Raw genomic sequence first — 13,742 nt, forward strand, 5'->3', positions numbered from 1 at the left:
TCTGATGAGAGTTGATGGATTCATTATTCAAGGCTTTTTACTTTTAGAGCTTTTTTTTTTCTTTTTCATTTATCTGTTAATTTTAATACTATTTAAAGATAATTAATTTTTTTAATCAATTAGATTAACACGTAGGGATGTGAAAAAAAATTCGTACATGTGGATATCTGAAATAAAATTTACAATAAATAAAAATAAATATTATAAATGAGTATCCACAGGTAATATGTACGGATATTTTTTTTACCTGCATGTTAATGAGGAGGATACAAGTATCATAGTATCTGTATCTGTAGATTTATGTACCCGTTAGTATTCAATTTATTTAAAATTGTATGATTTTGATTTTATTTGAAATAAAATTTTTGAGAGAGCTTTGTTTGAACTTATAATAGTTAAGTATTGTACTTTATGATCTTTTATTTGAATTTATGTGTAATCGAAATATTTTATTTTAATAATTATTATTTAAACTTTAAATTTATATGGTTGAATGTTTAAAATTTATTTTTTAAATTTACTTATTATTATTAGTATAATTGTGAAAAATAATTTAATTTTAGTTTTATAACCTTTAAAAAAAATTTTGGGAAGATTTTATTTGAATTTTAGTTATACTCTTCAAACTTTTTTATGTATATTTTATAATTTTTAAAAGAAAAAATTATTATAAATAACTAAAATGTATGGTTAAAATATTTTATTAAATATTTTTAAGACATTCTTTTAATAAATATTATTAAATATTTATGAATATCTGCATATATTAAAATAATATGTAAGTACCTACTCAAAGAATACCAAAATTAATATAAAGTAGATATTTATTTGATGAAAAAGATAACATAGGATACCAAAATTAATATAAAGTAGATATTTATTTGATGAAAAAGATAACATAGAGCTATTGTCCGTACTTACCATATCCTATTAACATCCCCATTAACACACGTTAAAACATAATTAGGACCGTATTCTAACTCTCACTAATAAATCCACCATAATAGTTCGATGGAATCTCTCTAACGAAATCATTATAAAATCAAATTGCAAATATCATAAGAGAACTATCATGTTTAAAAAAAAGAAAAAAGCAAAAAGACAACTAACATGTTGTGACGATCACGAAACAAATCACGGCTTCTACGTAGATAGGTGGCCGAAATTAGAAAGGTGTCTATTATTCCTCTTTCCATCGGTAATTAATGGCCGTAAATTAAAATAGAATCGGATGAGGAAAGACCCGTAAGCAGCGAGCTACATAGACAAAAGGATAAAAAAAAAATTAAAATGAATTAGAATTAGAAGAATATCACTTCGCAACTCACAAGAAACCAAATGCACTTGAAAAAAATTGACAGAAAGAAAATATCACTTCACTGCTCATAAGGAATCAAATTCTCTCTCACTCTCTTGTTTCCTTTTGCTTTTAAATATATTTAGATACAAATTTTGAAGGATTTTTAACAATTTCTTTTAAAGTGATAAAATAGATTTTTTTTTGTACGAAAAAAGAAGAAAATAACAAAGAAAACCAACCTCTCTGAAACACGGTCTCCAGAAAGTCGGCTAGTAATAAACTAGAAAGAGTCATATGATGTTATTTTAAAGTGATAAAATAGATTATGACATGCAGATTAACTCGCCAAAATTGATAAAATAGGATGGATATTTTAATTCACTTAGCTTGCCTATTAGCCGGTCAAATGTTAAGATTGGTGAGTTGAGTTGTCAGGCTATTTAATTAAATTATTTATATTTATATTATAATTTATGTTATGTATTGTTTTATGTTGTGGTATAATCTTATTATTAAAAAATTATTAGTACTTGTATTATAGTTCTTAAGAACTATTATAATTTTGTTATTGAAAGATCATTAGTAGTAATTTTGATTGAAGAAGAAAGATTATTAGTAATTTGTAATTTATTATTTTTGTGTTGTAATATTGAAGTTGAAAAATAAATTTGAGTCATGGATCTTTTAATTAAATTTGTTGATTTGAATTAATTGAAAAAAAAAATAATTTTGCGGGCCAATCCATCAACTTGAACTTAAGTAGAATGGATTAGGATTTTTAGTTCACTTTCAGCAAGCAAGTCAATCCTTTCTACCTTATTTTTTACGACAACGACAGGACATCCCAAATCATAATAGATTAACTTGTTTTTATCACCCTTTGTTTCTTTATTGAAAATAAGTAACTTTTTCAATAAAAATGTTTCAAGAAAAAACTCTTTTAAACTTGTATTCAAACGAGTTCTTAGTCCTTAGTCCATATACATGATATAGTGTAGAACTCATCCAATTTATGGTTATGGAAAAAATGACAATCATTGAGCGTGTAAATCAACTAGCGTGTGGTTATTTAAACTTAATAAGTAGTCTCAAATTCGAATCCTAATTATGCAATTGTGTTATACTTGAAGGGAGAACTTTGTTGCTAATTATGGTTCTCCCCAACTTGAACATAGATGCTCTTGTAGAAGGATTAATATCCTCTACAGTGAGCTTATCACTTTAGAGAATAAAGTGAATTTATATCCTACCATTTAATTATTCAATAATTCTGATTAGTTTATATGTCAATTTTTTTAAAATTTGAAATACAAAAATCTTAACAAAATATTTTTACTCTTTAAAAGTAAATAATGTTGGGTTTTCGGCTCCATTCCTATGTGGAGACTAGACTCAAGTTATGTAAGTCTATCATGTCTCACTTAACAAAGTGGAGAGGAATTAGATTAGGGTATAGAGAGTGACTCAATTTGAGAAAACATCAGCAAAATATAGAGATAAGAGAAGAGAGAAAGTTACAGGCTGTATACTCACCAGACAACATTTGTTGAATTATAACTGAAGATTCATTTACTATTGGATCCAACTGATTTTTGGATAGTAGGTTCATAAGACGTGGAGTTTCATATTCAACAGTTGGATCGTTGAAAGGAAGTCTGGAGTGCACGAAAAGTATCTCATAGTAACAACTTTGTTTTGGGTTTTTTTTTTTACATCTTTGTATTTCTCAATTGTAAGCAATTGTATTCAATTTTTCTTTGGTTGATTATAAGCATTGTTTGGTGCATTGTTTGGAGACTTTCTTGTACCCTTTGTTGATCATAGTAGAATTTTTTCTTTGATCTAGATGACTCATGGTTTTTACTCTTACATTGAAGGGTTTTCCACGTTAAAAATATGTGTCTCTTGTGCATTTGAGTTATTTTTTTTTTGCTCTTTTTTGTTGGTACTCCTCACAAATTCTTGCAAGTAGGGGGATTTAATTTCCACTACATTATTGCTTCTTCTTAATTAGTTATTGTTATTGAGTTGGACTTTCCCCATCAGAGTGGCATTGGAGCTCTTTGGTTAAGGGGTTGTTTGGCTTGCTTGAATGATGGAGGCACATATGAATATGATCTCTTTGAATGGAGCAAATTATCACCTATGTAAGGGCAATATGAAGGAATTGCTATTTGTGAAGAATTTGCATCTTCCTGTCATTGTTTCTAATAAGCCAGAATCCAAGTATGATGAAGAATGGGATTTTGAGCATCAAAATGTGTATGGATTTATCAGACAATTTATTGATGATAATGTCTACAATTTTATTGCTAATGAGACATATGTGAGAACCCTATGGGATAAGCTTGAGTCCTTGTATGCTTCTAAATCAAGGACTAATAAATTGTATTTGCTGAAGAATTTTGTGGAGTTGAATACAAGGAGGGGATTGCCATTACAGATCACTTAAATGAATTTCAAGGGAGTTTTTATCAACTATCTAGAGTAGGTATAAGATTTGATGAAGATTTATTGGGATTGCTTCTATTAAGTTCTCTACCTGATTCATGGAAGACATTCTGGGTTTCCATGAATAGTGTTGCTCCTAATGGTGATGTTTTTTTTTTTTTTTGCAAAAGGCAAAGAGTGGTGTGCTTAATGAGGAGATGAGAAGGAAGACACAGGGTACTTCATCTCATTTATAGGTGTTTATTACTAAGAACAAGGAGAGAAGCTAGAAGAGAGAGAAAAAAGGTGGTAGAGACAAAAGTAGGAGCAAGTCTAGGTCTTTGTACAAGAATGTGGAGTGTCACTTTTTTCACAAAACAAGACATATACAGAGGAATTTCTTTCTGTGGTAGAAGGAGAATAAAGACAAGGAGGATAAGTAGAGAGAGATCATGATGATAGTGATCGTGTTACAACTACTACTACTAGTGATGATCTTGTTCTTCTTCGTGATCTTGATGCAATTAATCTTGTATCTGATTAGAGCATGTGGAAAATAGATAATGGTGATACACTTCATGTTATAGGCCAAAAGGAGTTCTTCATATCTTATACTCCGGATGATTTTGTAGTATTGAAGATGAGTAATGATGGCATGTTCAAGGTGATTGATGTTGGTGATGTTTGCTTGTAAACCAACACGGGGATCTAGTTGTTGCTTAGAGGAGTAAAGCATGCTCCAGATGTTCATTTTAATTTGATTTTTGTGCAGGTGCTTGATGATGGTGGTTATGATAATCACATTGGTTCTAGAAAGTGAAAACTCACCAAAGGTAACTTGATTATGGCTAAAGGGGAGAGAAATTCTAAACTTTACTTGACAAAAACTTTGGTTGCTAAAGATAATGTGAATGTTGTGTATATGGAGGCATCTTTATGCCATTGAAGGCTTGGTCATATTATTGAGAAAGGGTTGAATTGTTTAGTTAAAAAGGATGTGCTTTAGGGATTGAAGAACGTAGAGTTGGAGAAATGTTCTCATTTCATGGTTGGTAAGTAGACTAGAATATCCTTCAAGAAGCATCCTTCTTCTAGGTAATTTGAGTTGTTTGAATTGGTGCATTTAGATTTTTATGGTCCATTGAAGGTAAAATCTTTTGGCAATGCACTTTATTTTGTTACCTTTATTGATGACTGTTCTAGGAAACTATGGGTCTATGCTTTGAAGACAAAAAACCAACTACTAGAGAAATTCAAAGAATTCCATGCCTTGGTTGAAAGGCAATTAGGCAAGAAGCTAAAGTGCATTTGTATTGACAATAGTGATAAGTATTATGGACTGTTTGATGTTTACTTTAGGCAACATGGTATTGCACATGAGAAAACTCCTCCTAAAACTCCTCAACTGAATGGTTTAGTAGAGAGGATGAACAAGACATTGATTAAGAGAGCGAGATGTATACTTTCTAAGGCTAAGTTACCTAAGCATTTTTGGGGTGAAACATTGTACATAGCATTGCATGTTATCAACCTTAGTCCTGCTGTTACTTTGAACATTGAGGTACCAAATAGAATTGGTTTGACAAGAATGTCAAGTATGATCACTTGAGAGTTTTTGGTTGCAAGGCATTTGTGCATGTTCCAAAGGATGAGAGATCCAAGTTGGATGCAAAGACAAGACAATGTATCTTCATTGGTTATGGTGAGGATGAATTTGGTTACAAATTCTATGATCTTATTGAGAAGAAGCTAGTTAGAAGTTGTGATGTTAAGTTCATGGAAGACCAAATCATTGAAGACATTGGTAAGGTGGAGAAGTTTATACCCAAGGGTGATAGTGGCATGGTTCATGTTGATCCAATTCGGTTTCCAATTCATAATTTGGATACCAATATTTAGAATGGTGAGCAACATGACTATGTTGGTGAGTAATGATTTGGAAATGAGGTAGATGTTCCTATTGATGGTGTTGATGAAGAGGAACTAAGATATCACATGATGAAAGTCTTGATGATACACTTGAGTCACCACCAACCCAACTCAGGAGGTCTACTAGGCAAAGATAACCATCTATAAGATATTCTTCTGATGAGTATGTGATCTTGATAGATAGGGGAGAATCTGAGTGCTTTGGAGAGGTCATAGAGAGTGAAGACAAGTAAAAATGGTTGGATACTATGAAGGATGAGATGAAATCCTTGCATGATAATCACATTTTTTATTTGATGAAGTTACTTAAGGGTAAGAGGGATTTGGATAACAGGTGGATCTATAGAGTGAAACATGAGAGTAACTCTACGTCTCTAAGGTATAAAGTCAGATTAATGGTGAAAGGCTTTAGTAAAAGAAAAGATGTATTTTAACAAGATATTCTCACGTATGGTGAAAATGATGTCCATTAGAACTATGTTGAGTTTGGTTGCTACTCTTGATTTGGAAGTAGAGCAAATGGATGTAAAAATTTCTTTCTTTCATGGTGATTTGGAGGAAGAGATATACATGAAGAAAATTGATGGTTTTCTTGTTAAAGGAAAGGAAAACTATGTGTGTAGGTTGAGAAAATGCTTATATGGCTTGATGCAAGCTCCGAGGTAGTGGTATAAGAAGTTTGAGTTTGTTATGTGTGAGTAAGACTACAAGAAGACTACTTATAACCTTTGTGTCTTTGTTAGAAAATGTTTTTATGATGACTTCATAATCTTCTTATTGTATGTTGATGACATGCCTATTGTTGAAAAAGATGTTTTCAAAATTGATAGGTTGAAGAGACAATTGGACTAGTCATTTTCCATGAAGAACATGGGAACTGTTAAATAGTTTCTTGGAATAAGAATCAAGCATGACAGAAAGGAGAAAAAACTTTGGCTGTCAAAAGAACATTATATTAAAAGAGTATTGCAAAGATTTTAGATGGAAAAGGCTAAGGTGGTGATCACTCCTCTTTCTACTCATTTTAAGTTGAGTTCTAAACAGAGTCCATCAAATGAAACTGAGAAATTAGATATACAATGGGTTCCTTATGCATCTGCAATGGGTAGTTTGATGTATGCAATGGTGTGCACAAGGATAGATATAGCACATGCTATTGGTACAATTAGCATATTTCTCTCAAACCCAAGTAGAAAGCATTAGAATGTTGTGAAATGAATTTTGAGGTATCTTCATGGTACTACAAATATGAGGCTTTGTTTTGGTGGTGATAAGCCTACTTTGGTGGGGTACTCAAGCTCTGATATGGCTGGAGACATTGGTTCTAGGAAGTCCACTTCGAGCTATTTGATTAAATTTGTAGAGGGAGTTGTGTCTTAGTAGTCTAAACTACAGAGGTGTGTAGCTTTAGGACCGTGAACCAAGAGAAATTATGTCCTCTCTTAGAAGCAACCTTGAAGGTAAGGTAAGCTTTAACTCTAGGAAGTTTCAACATACAAAGGACTACACATGACTTTCTAAGACAAAACAATTGATTCAAAAACAAAATCTAAACTCAATGCATGTTGTCCAATCACGGACACATGTTATAGAATGGAGATACTCAAATAAAAGAAAAAAAATGCACAAGTATAGGAACCTAAAGCACAATACAATTGATTCACGGATTAATAGGAACAAGCAAGAACATGAATCAATTTACTTCTCATGTGACATATAGGATCTATAAAAAATTTTTAGAAAATTTAGATACTAATTTTAGTGACGGAAATTTTGGTTTCTAAAACCTATTTTTTTCTTACAAAATCCGTCTCTAAAATTTGTCTTTAATTAGTGGCTAATTTGTTTTCCTTGAAATTAAGTGCAACCACTAATTTCATTTGATTGTGAATTTACATTTCATTTGGAGTGTGAATTTGCATTTCATTTGAAGAAAATTTGAATTTCATTTTCTTGTAATTTTTGTAATTTTCCATTTTTGTACAAAGCCTTTATTAAGGAGTGTCTTGGAGTGCCTTTGGTGTATCTCCATCTCTCCTTAAGTGTTCTCATAGCAATTTCGTTTAGTACTAGTGAGAGTGGTCCTTGAAGGTCTCTGGTGCCTTTCAAGCTCTCACATAGGTTTAAATTGCTTTCCACGCCTAGTTTATGTTTTAAGCAATTTATGTTTTCAGCAATTTAAGTTTTCAAGCAATTTATGTTTTCTTGCCATTTATGTTTTCAAGCATTGTTTAATTGTACACTTTAGGCACTTTCTTGTTATTTTTCTTTGAAAAATATTTTTGTGAAAATTATTTTGTGCAAGGCAAAAGTATAAGGGGGTTTAGAGATTTTTACTTGAAGAGGCTTGGTTATTAAGTGGCTCTTTAGTAGCTCACCTCCCTCCAAAGTTCAATTTGTACTCTTAGACCTCTAAGTGCCAAGTCTAAAGCACACCAAAAATCTTATTTTCATAAAAACTATTTTTGTGTGGAAAAATCTTCTTGAATTAAAATGTCTCAAAATTCCTCCAATAATGAAAGTGATGGCTCTCCAAAAAGTCTTTCATATATCACTAAAGAGCTCAAATCACTTAAGCTATGGAAAAAGCAAGAGTCCATTCAAAGAGAAAAAGAAAAGATTGAAAGAGAAGGACAACTTGCTTACCTTGAGGAAGAATTGAGAATTTTAAAACAAGAAGAAGAAAAATTGAAAGAAAATATGAGAAAACATAGAAAAAAGAGTAGGAGTTCACATTCACAATACACATCTCCTAATGAAAGCCTTAATGTAGGTAACCATTATCAACCTTCCACAAAAGAAACTATTAAACCTAGGGAATCCAAGGTGGATCTCCCTCAATTTTTTGGGAAGGATGATGTGGAGGCCTACCTTGATTGGGAGATGAAGGTAAAACAACTCTTTGCTTGCCATAGGGTAAGTGAAGAAAGAAAACACCTAGGAGTGACCAAAGTCAAGGTTGCTTCTAAGAGAGGAGTGAAGTTCTCCAAGTAGTTCCATGCTTAGGACCGTGAACTCTTGAGGTGTTCTTAGAGACTTTGAAGCTCCACGAAGAAACCTTCCATGGAGGAGAAGTCTTCAAGTTGATTCGGTTACTTCTACCTTTGTGTAGAAGCTTGAGGAACCAAAGTTAAGGTTGAAAACCTTGGATAGAAAACCTAGGAGAGAACTCTCTACGGTTTTATGACTCTTGAGTGGGAGAGAAATTCAGATTTTATTTCTCAAATGTGTCAAAAGTGAGTACAAGAGTGGTATTTACAAATATATAGGGAGAGGTAACTTCTAGGAGAAGCTAACCTTAACCATGGTTCACTAGGAACCATGGTAAGGTAAGCTTTAACTCCCACGGTTTAGCTAGCTTGTAGGAGAAGCTAACCTTGACCATGGTTCACTTAAGAACCATGGTAAGGTAGGCTTAACCTACTAAGGTTTAGAAGCTTGCAAGGCAAGCTTCAAACCTTGAAGAGTAGACAATGAAATTCGGCTAAGAACAAAGGAAGTAGCCTAGGCGGCCTTGGGGTCATTTGGCTCCATGAATTAATTCAAAAATATTTGATTTGGTTTAGTTAGGTTCATCATATGATGATGAGACCTAGCTAAATCAAATCTATGAAAAATTAGGAGCAAAATGAGTCCAATATGCAAAATTTTGCCTAGGCCCAGTTCTGGCCCAATTACTAGTCACACCCTCAAGCATTGCTAAATGCCACCCCTTTTTCCCTATTGAAAAAATACAAAATGAATGTATCAACTAGGGAGGTTAAATGGAGCTAAACTCTCCAAGTAACCTACCTTAAAATCAATATACAAACACTAGAAAAAGTACGTAAAGTGCCTCACAAATACAAAGGCAAAAATAACCTATACAAAAGAACTACTATATGTACAAACATAAGAAAAAGGTCTTTAAGATCATCCCATTCTTCTTGGTTCTTTTAGTATATCACCTCTTGGATTCCTTGGCCTTGGCCATAGTCTATCAATCTACTATAAAGGCAGAATTCATTGCCATTACTAAAGCATGCAAGGAGTTGCTACGAGCGAAGAAATTCTTGTAAGAGCTTGGTTTTATTCAAGATAACTATTTACTATTTGTGGACAGTCACAGTGTTACTCATCTTGGTAATAATTCAACTTTTCATTCAAGGTCTAAGCATATTGATGTGAGGTATCATATGATACGTGATGCATTGGATGCTAAGTTGTTGGAGCTAACCAAAATTCACACGAAGGATAATGGTGTTGATATGCTGACTAAGACATTACCAAGAGGGAAGTTTGAAGTTTGTAGTGAAATCATTGGTTTGATGGTCATCTTTACATAATTGTGAGGGGGAGATTTGTTGGATTTTAGACTTCTTTCCTATGTGGAGAATAGACCCAAGTTATGTAAGCCCATCATGTCTCACTTAACTAGGTGGAGAGGGGTCAGATTAGGATAGAGAGTGACTTAATTTGAGAAAATAATAGCCAAATGTAAAGAGAAGAGGAGAGAGAAAGTTACAGATTGCATATCGACTATACAACATTTATTGAATTGTAACTGGAGATTTTTTTTACTGTTGGATCAAGTTGAATTTTGGACGCTAAGTTCATAAGAAGCTACATTTCATATTCAACGGTTGGATTATCGAAAGGAAGTTTGGAGTGGGAGAAAAATATCTCGCAGTAACAACTCTATTTTGGAGGTTTTTTCATTTCGTATTATTCAATTATAAGCAATTGTGCCGGATTTTACTTTGGCTGATTGTAAGCACTATTTGGTGCATTCTTTGGAGACTCTCTTGTACCCTTTATTGATCATAGTAGAGTTTTTTCTTTGGTTTGGATGACTTGTGGTTTTTACCCTTACATTGAAGGGTTTTCCATGTTAAAATATTTGTGTCTCTTGTGTGTTTGACTTATTTTTTTTACTATATTTTGTTGGTGCTCCTCACAAATTCTTGCAAGTAGGAGGGGTTTAATTTTCATTGTGTTATTACTTTTTCTTAGGGTTTACAAAATGAGTTATGGCCCACGGGCCTACCTGTTGGGCACCAAAAATTGGCAGACTGAACCCATCATTTCAACTCGCCAAACCCGTCTTGCAAAGCCTGGCAACCTGCCAGGCTAAATGACTAGCTGGCCTGTCACAACTTGCCAACCTGAATAAGTAATTGGGCTTTAGTTGCTTGCATAAGTAATTGGGTTTTATAAAATTTAAAAAATTAGGTCCAGCCATCTAGGGGAGAGCATAGAGCTACATCCCAAATTGTAAGGGTTTCTTCTTCGCGGCTAAAAGAATCAGGTCCAGCCATCCCTAACTCTTCTCCCTAGCTTAGAAGATTAGAAGGGTTTCTTCCATTTCTTCCACAGCTCCACTCCACGTAGTACGCAGACTGGTAGACCCTCGGTGATTTCGTTTGTCACCTTTCTCCTCTTCGAAGCCCTCTCTGGTAACTTCATGTTGTTCATTATTTTTTTTCTCCTAATTTTATCTGTGCCCTCTACTTCCTTGATTTCCATTTCAACTGATTCACTTAGTGTATTAATTTTTTCTTCAACTTCATGAGGTGGATAAATCTTCCTTAAAATTGTCTTACCCTCTTCTTCTCTTATTTGTTATTCAATAGAAAACCAATGCGAAATGTGATTTTGGCAACACAATGATTCTTTTGGCAGCATACTCATTAATATGATTTGTATCAAAGTAGGTACTACTGCTACTCCTAACATCCATATGCATGACATGTACTACTTAAATATACATGATTATTATATTTAGATGATGAGTGTTATGTTTAAATGATATTGTAAAATTATTTAATACTTTTAATACACTATATTTATTTAATTAAAACTATTGTATTTAGCATGTAATTTAATAATTTATACTTTGTTATATTGTACACGAGGATAATGCAATTGTAAATTGCATATTTGCAAGGCTACTAATGCAATTGGATATTAATGTTTTACTTCACGTTACATTAACCTAACAAAAATTGGATTAAGAAAAAAAAAACACATGTCTTATTAGAAAACTCTTTTCCTCCTTTATGTAACTAAAATTTAATCTTCTCTACAACTATTACCAGCTAAACCGGTTCATAGCTGCAAGGACAAATAATTAAGGTATATATATGGCACTAGTTTTGATCATGTTTAACATTACCTAATTTGACCAAGTAATAAAAATTATATATCTTGCAGCCTTTAATATTAAATGTGACAGTCTTAAAATGCATGCTTAATTAATTATGCTAAACTAACTTAAATGAGTCAACCTATGGATGTATTGAAACTAGTTTGAAAATATTTAATTTGATAAAAGTGAGCTACTTAGTATTGATAAATTATGCCTTTCATAATTTAATCCAACCACTTGCTTATTATTTTTGTGATATTTGTGAGATCTATTTTTAGTTGTGTTGATTAGTACTTAGTAGTGTGTGTTGAATAACTTTAACAAGGGTATTTAGATTTGGAAACTGAAATGGACGAGTCAATTAGTAAACCTATTACTGTTTGTGATAATGAAATTGAGGTAGAGGATATTGAAAAAGATTTTGAATCTACTGATGTTCAACATGATAAGAAAAGGGTCAAGTCCACAATATCATATTGTTGGAAATTTTTTACTAGGATGGGAAAGGGTGATGATGGAAAAGAAAGGGCAAAGTGTAATGGTTGTGGAAAAACTTATGTAGTTGGTAGAAAAACATATGGAACTTTTCATTTAAATCGTCATATTCCCAAATGTGAGAAAAGTAAATATGAAGATGTGAGTCAAATGATCTTAGACATGCAAGGAAAGTTGAAATCAAGAAAGATAGATCAAATGGTTTTTCGTAAGTTGTATTGTCATTTAATGATGAGGCGTGGTTTGCCCTTCAATTTTATTGAGAGTCCTGAGATTAGGATTTTGATAGCTTATGTGAATCTTGATGCAAATACATTTTCTAGAAATACTTCTAAGGTTGATATGTGGAGAATTTTTATTAGAGACAAGGCAAGGCTTAAAAGTGAGTTGGCTACCATTCCTAATAAGATTTGTTTAACTTTTTATTTATGTACATCTTGTAATATTGAGGATTCATTAGTTTAATTGCTCATTATGTTGATTGTAATACCCATTTTTTTATTATTAATTATCAATGGCATTTTCGTAAATTTTGTAAAGGTATAGGGGTATTCTTGTAATTTTATTACTGATGGCATTTTCGCAATTTTCAAAAAAATTTAAGGGGTGTTTTGGAAACTTGGAACGGGCCGTTCCAAAAGCAAAACGGGCCGTTCCAATCTTAAAAATTATACTAAATTTTTTTTAGTGAGAACGGGCCCAGAACGGGCCGTTCCAAAAGGAGAACAGGCCGTTCTGGTTTTGAAACGAGCCGTTCTGGAGGGAGAACGGGCCGTTCCGGAGGGAGAACGGGCCGTTCTGGATGAGTCTCGGAACGGGCCGTTCTGATTTTAAAACGGGCCGTTCTGCTTTTTGGGAACGGGCCGTTCCGATTTTGGAACGGGCCGTTCCAGTTTAAAAATTTGCGTACATTTGAAAGATTCGGAACGAGCCGTTCCGAATTCAATACGGGCCGTTCCGGGTGACTCTGGTTGCCTATAAATAGGGACCAGGGGGGTGAAAAAAAAAATATAACTGGAGAGAAGAGAATTCTAGAGAGAGAAAGAGGAGGGAGAGAGAAAGAAAAGAGGGGAGGAGAAAAGAAAAGAGGAGAGAGAAAGAGGAATCCAGTAGAGGAGGTTCTGCCGGGGGAGAGAAAAGAGGAGGGAGAAGAGGAGATTCTGCCCGAGTTTCGGTTCTTGTTTAAGCAAGAGAGAGGAGGAGGTTCTGCCCGAGTTTCAGTTCAGGTTTATCCAAGTAAGGGTAGTGCTTATAAAATTAATCTAGTATATATGAGCATGATAGGAATAGTATAATTTTAATATGCTATTTTATGTGGAGATTTTCATTTCATATATTTGGTTAAATTGCTGGATATTTTGGATATTTAATTATTTATGTTATTATATTGAATGATTTGGTATGGTTATGGTTATGTTTATATGTAATTATGGAATATGCTATGTGTATGTGGTTTGGAAA

Source organism: Cajanus cajan, chromosome 4 (genome assembly GCF_000230855.2).
Source record: "Cajanus cajan strain Asha chromosome 4, NIPB_CcT2T_4, whole genome shotgun sequence".
NCBI lineage: Eukaryota > Viridiplantae > Streptophyta > Magnoliopsida > Fabales > Fabaceae > Cajanus > Cajanus cajan.